Source organism: Schistocerca nitens, chromosome 8 (genome assembly GCF_023898315.1).
Source record: "Schistocerca nitens isolate TAMUIC-IGC-003100 chromosome 8, iqSchNite1.1, whole genome shotgun sequence".
NCBI lineage: Eukaryota > Metazoa > Arthropoda > Insecta > Orthoptera > Acrididae > Schistocerca > Schistocerca nitens.
This window is the reverse complement of record NC_064621.1, coordinates 253,522,780-253,529,200: the sequence shown is the minus strand read 5'-3', so window position 1 is coordinate 253,529,200 and position 6,421 is coordinate 253,522,780. Positions and strand designations below refer to the sequence as shown.

At 42.8% G+C, this 6,421-nt stretch overlaps 1 non-coding gene across 1 annotated transcript; it reads left to right on the top strand.

Moving 5' to 3' along the window:
• Positions 1 to 1,207: 1,207 nt before the first annotated feature.
• Positions 1,208 to 1,291, top strand: Trnas-gga (transfer RNA serine (anticodon GGA)). Its single transcript is given in 2 exon segments — positions 1,208 to 1,247; positions 1,257 to 1,291. It is a non-coding gene; the product is annotated as a tRNA-Ser (tRNA).
• Positions 1,292 to 6,421: the final 5,130 nt, after the last annotated feature.

Sequence of the window (6,421 nt, the reverse complement as noted above, 5' to 3'; positions counted from 1 at the left end):
CGGGGAATTTTTCCAGCTTGAGCGAAGCGTCAGCAATCCTCTGGCTATTAACAGGTTAACAGAGAACCGTTAGTTACAGTGATTTCGACGTTTCGAACATGAATTTCACCTTCGAGTCCGGTATCATCGTTTTCGGGGATAAAAATTTGCTTTTAACGTCATTCCACTACTGAATACAGGATTCCATTTGCTATCGATAAAACTTGCCGCGAAGAACCCTTTCGACCATCTGTTTCTTCTGGACAAGAATTTACACATAATGATACGGAGTTCGCGAATTTGCGCATGTATATCGTGAAATTAGTCCTCAACGTATGCAAAAGGAAATCCTTCTAGAGCTCTTGGGTAATACAGCTGAAAGGTTGTAAAGGAAAGGGCATACCACCTTCAATAGGACCATATCTAAAACCAGACACACACACACACACATTCACAGTGTCACACAATACTAAAAATGATGCATAAATATTCAGTCAAGTCTGCTTAAGATTTCAAGCTGCTACAAAAGTAGATAAATATGGATCTTCGATCATGTTTATAGCCCATTCTACAACTTGCAATAGAAAGAAAAACTCGAATGAAATTATGTAAAACACGGCAACAGCTAAATGTGGCTGCTTGACTATAGGAGCACAGAATGACAAACCTGACAATCTACAATACGCTAAGCTCTCCAACCAGTGTTCTTATGTTGAAGTCCTGCCACTTCACAAAATTTGAAAGTTTGACCACATTTGCATCGTCATTCCCTAAAACAGAGAGCAGTTTTCAATTAAAATTTAGCACAAAAAGTTTCTTCCTCCCCACTGTCGAAATACCAAATGCACACCGGTATTTTATTTTTTGGAACCAAGCATAAAAAAAACAGTCTCTTACGATGCCTTCCAGACTGAACATGACCGGTACCATTATTTATTTGCTTTACATTTTTGGGACCCATTGTCTGCAAAAAATTAAGTTTCGCAAGATACTATTCGTCAGCCATTAGCAGAACTGGGAAAAAGTGGAGGTTTCTGTAATATCCACGTCTTCTTATAGTGACAGGTGTCTCACGAACTTTATTTAGATTGCCTGCTTCTTTGTGCACAACAAAACAAGACGTGCCTAAACTTCGCTTTCAGGACCATTTTAAATTTATATAGTAGATTGGAACTTGCTTATGAGTGCTGTGATACCTTTATGCTCTGTGCACTATCACAGAACGCCGGCCCGAGTGGCCGAGCGGTTCTAGGCACTATAGTCTGGAACCGCGCGACCGCTACGGTCGCAGGTTCGAATCCTGCCTCGGGCATGGATGTGTGTGATGTCCTTAGGTTAGTTAGGTTTAAGTAGTTCTAAGCTCTAGGGGACTGATGACCTCAGAAGTTAAGTCCCATAGTGCTCAGAGCCACTATCACAGAACTTACGGAATTTTTATATAAAAATGATCCAGAATGAATTTTATACAGGGAGTTACACGGAGATTAATAAGACTTTTAGGAGGTTGTATTAGAGATGATTCGAATGAAACATCGCTTAACGTAAGTCAGAGGTGCAGCAGGTTACAGAGGTGCAGCAGGTTACAGAGATAAGTTTTCATTTCGCGTGTTGGTAATCCAGTTGCAAAAGGTTTAGCCATTGAATGCTATTTCTCTTTTGACTTGTTAAACTGTGCTTGAGTTCGGGAACTGAATGTTTCAACTGTGATTGTGACACAAATTTGTTGGCCAGTTCAACCGCAGCGTTTAAGCATGTATATTATTAAATATGTACTGAATGCACATATTTAAAAATGCCGAGATCGCCGAAATAGTATTTGCGTATGGGTTCCGCAATAGAAATGCTGATACTGTTGGTAGAAAGTTCTGAGGACGATTTCTTACCACAGAATACCAGAGCGTGTAATTTATCCGTGATTTTCAGCCGTGTGTCTTGATCTGAGATCCCGAAACACTTGATGAAATTACTAGCTCGCTGCTGTGCTTATGCTGGTTGGTACTCTGAACAGTACTTATACGAAAGACGTTGCGTTTCATGCTTTTAAAAAAAGATTCCAAATCAGGTTTATACAGGAGATAAACACCACCAGGTCGTTTCCGAACGTTTGGGGTTAGAGTCGTCTGATATGAGACGTTCCCATAGGGGGGGGGCGGGGGGGGGGGGAAGGGGGCGGGCTTCCACTGGGGTCCGAACCGCACAATAACCCTAGATTCGGTGTGAGGCGGCGGTGGGGTGAGTGGACTGCTTGCTGTAGCCTGTTGTGGGGTTGTGAACCACTGAGGGCTGCGGCGGGGACGAAGCGTCTGCGTCGTTTCTAGGTCCCCGGTTCAATACACACACAATACACAATACACGTAACAACTTTGGCTGAAACTACTTCAAGTGTTCCTGAGTTATGCTTCAATGGCACCTCATTTTCATTCCCATTCCTACGGGATGTAGGTTGTCCATAGCCCCCAAGCACTTCTTTCCAAGTAGTAAGTAACCAGTAAACAGCCAGTTTCTTAAAGTCTAACTCCCTGTATAAAGCAGCTTCAAACTTCTTATTACACTACAAATCCGTTAATGTGTTTAATATGTGATGTTAAGTATGAGAGGAAAAGTTTAGAAAGGTATGAAATTATGTTTATAGTTTGTTGTAAGTCGCTAAGTGCTCTCATTATCAAACATTGGATGAATACAGTGTAGGTAATTTTCGCTCCGCTTTAAGAAAACCTAGTTTTTCATGCAACTCAAGGTCTATGACTCATATTTCCTGATATGTGTGTCGTACAATAACGTAATATTGAAGGTACATTCTGTGGTATATCTGGATACTATGCGAAAAGTTTCAGTGGATTGTAAATAGCGCCCTGGAGAACTATATTCCGAGTAAGTGGATTGAGGACGGCAGAGACAAACTGCGCGTTAATTACAGAATCCGGAAATAGCTGAGGAAGCTGAGACAGCTGCACTCCCGGTTCAAAAAATAACATGCAAATTATGACGACAAAAAGTTAGTAAACATTTGTGCGTCTACGAAGAGATCGATGCGCGGGGGGGGGGGGGGGGGGGCATACACGTACGACCGTCAAACCATAGCGATAGATCTTGCCGTGAACCCGAGAAAATTCTGATCCTATATAAAATCGCTAAGTGGCTCGAATGCTTCTATCAAGTCACTCGTTGACTAGTCTTATGTGGCAACTGAAGGTAACAAAAGGAAAGCCAAAGTTTATAATCTCGCGTTTAAGAAACCAGCAATACCGTACATACATACCATCGTCTGATCATTGCACAGACGCCCATGTGAAGCGGCTGAAGGAGATGAAAACATGTAAGTCACCTGGCCCGAATGGTTTCCCCTATCGGTTTTACACAGAGTACTCTATGGCACTGGCCCCTTACTTAACTTGTATTTGTCGCCAATCCCTCGTCCAGTGCAAAGTCCCAACGGCCCAGAAAGAAGCGGAAGTGACTTCTGTGTATAAGAAGTGTAAAAGAATAGACCCGTAACATTACAGAACAGTATGCTTAACATCGGTTTGGCGCAGAATTCTTGAACATTTTAGCAGTTAGCATACAATAAATTTCCTTGAGAAGGAAGAGATTCTGTCCACAAATCAGCTTGGATTTAGAAAGCATCTTTCTTGCGAAATTTAGCTTGCACTTTTCTCACGTCATATCCTGCGAACCGGGAATGAAGGGCAACAGACGGACTCCATAAGACCAGATAGCCCGAAAGCATTTGACACAGTGCCCCACTGCAGACTAACAAAGGTTCCGATATATGTAACTAGTTCTAAGAAGGCTTCCTAAGTAGTAGAGACCCAGTACGTTGTCCTTGACGGCAAGCGTTCATCAGATACAAGAGTATCGTCAGGAGCGCCCCAGGGAAGTGTTATAGTACCGATTTCATTCTGTATATATATGACTCTTCTGTCGGACAGGGTGAGCAGCAGTCTGGGGTTGTTTCGTACTAATACAGTGGGTGCTGGGAGGTATCGTCGTTGAGCAACTGGACTAGGGTACATGATGACTCAGATAAAGTTATAGGTGGTTTGATGGACGGCAGCTAGCTCTAAAAAAAAAAAAAAGTAGTGTATTAATACAGACGAGTAGGAAAATCAATCCAGTAACGTTCAAATATAATAACAGTAGTGCACAGTTACGTACATTAAATGTCTGGGCGTAATGTTGCAGGGTGATATGAAATGGAACGAACACGTTAAGAACGGGAGGAGGAGGAGGGAAGTGGAGTTGTCCACTTGCATTTATTCGGAGAATTGTAGGGAAGTGTGGCTCATCCGTAGAGGAGACTCCATATAGAATACTGATTCAACCAGTTCTCGAGTACTGTTCGACTGTTTGGGATTCGTATTAGAGGAGGACACTGAGGCAATTTAGAGGCGGGCTACTCGATTCGTTGCCAGCAGTTTCGATCGCCACGCAAGTATTACCAAGGTGCTTCGTTAGCTCAAGAGGGAATTCTTAGAGGGAAGACATTGTTCTCGAGGAACACTGATGTGAAGGTTGATGGCAGCATGTCATGACCTGACACAAATGCAGGATACTTTTCGATCGGTACCCCCGGGATTTGCAGTGGGATGATAGAGGCTAGCACAAGTGGGGTGGTTGTAGGAATCTGGAACATTCTATAATAATTAGTACTGGAATACTTTAGTAAATAACTTTTACTTTACCTTGTCCTCCTACTGCACTCCACGAACATAACTAATAACAACTATCTTTCTTCAATGCAAATGAATCATTAACAAACATTAGCTGGATTATACAGCAAGCAAGATACACAATTCCGGTATTATGTGTGTAATGCATGAACGAACTAGAAGCTGCGAACCTAGCGACTGTTCTAATCTGACTTCGCTCACGACCTGTAGCTGACTCGGCCGGTGCGATCTGCAAGTCTCTGTCCGTGCCATACCGTGGCGGTGCAAGCGCCAGCGAGTCCAGAGAGGCTGCAAGTGCTGGACCGCTACCGATTATCACAACCTCTAGCGTGGTGTCTCACGTTGACACCACAAACACAACTCAGAAAATTTAGAGAACCGGCATTTGAAGCAGACTCCAGAACGATCCTAACACCGCCAATGAACATTTCGCAACTTCGCATAAGGTCCAGGAGAAGAAAATAAGAATAATTAGGGCTCGAACGGAGGATTATGGAAGTTGTTTCTCCCTCGCTCTATACGGTGGATTGCGGAGTGCGTATATCGATGTACGTATAATTTCTTGTCTTCGTAAGGCTATGTGCAGCAGACATAATTTATTAATTCGTAAGGCTATGAGCAGTATATTTGCCTCACTGAGGAGTCTAAACAGCCTCTCTTACAAACGGATCCAGAAAAATGACTGGAATTTGTAAGACTGCCCTTTACAAAGAAATACAGGGCTGTAAAAGTATTTCTGAGATCGTATACTTTGTCTCCAACCATCTTCTTCTAGAAGATTCATACCTCTCGCGTCATACTCCAAATCACCGACCGAATGCAACAGTCAAAGTGGTTCAAATGGCTCTGAGCACTATGGGTCTTAACTTCTGATGTCATTAGTCCCCTAGAACTTAGAACTACTTAAACCTAACTAACCTTAGGACGTCACACATATCCATGCCCGAGGCAGGATTCGAACCTGCGACCGTAGCAGTCACGCGGTTCCAGACTCTAGCGCCTAGAACCGCTCGGCTACACCGGCCGGCCTGCAACAGTCTCTTGACGTCACATAATATTTTGTGACGGTTGTGTCGACACCTTTTAGTCTCAGGGACAAACAGGTGACGTAACGACAAAATCCCATAAGCAGGCAAAGTGCCTCTCGTCGCTTTGATGTATGCTTTGATGTATGTACCCACGTCCATTAGTACAAAGCTGAGTCGGACCCTAGGGGAACTCGCTGCTCATGGCCTGTGCACGGACCAGACGGGCTGAAACCATCCGCCATTATAGTGTCCTTGTAAATAATTTACGTCTGCAGAATGTGCGCTAGAACTTTCCGTTTCAACAGGGTCACAGTTACATTGAATGGGCGACATCATAAACACTGTTAACTATTTGCTTTGCTACGGAGAAAATAACCAGTTCTGAAGTTTTATAGAAAAGCTAAAAGTCCAACGTTTCTGTACATGGTTGGACAAAGGTGGAATTTTTTAGTTCATGTACTTTTGAGTCTGTATTTAAGTGCTCATTTGGAATATGTATCCCATATTCTTGCAAGAACTAGATCATTTATTAGCCTGATGATTTAGACAAAATTTATAGTTGGTGCAACGAATGGCAGCTTGTTCTAAATGTAGCAAAATGTAAGTTAATGGTTAATGCAAATGAGTAGGAAAACCAGCAACCTAATGTTCAAATATAGCATTAGTAGTGCACTGCTTGATAGGGTCACGTCAATTAAATATCGGGTTGTAACGTTGCAGAGCGATATGAAACGAAAGGAGCAC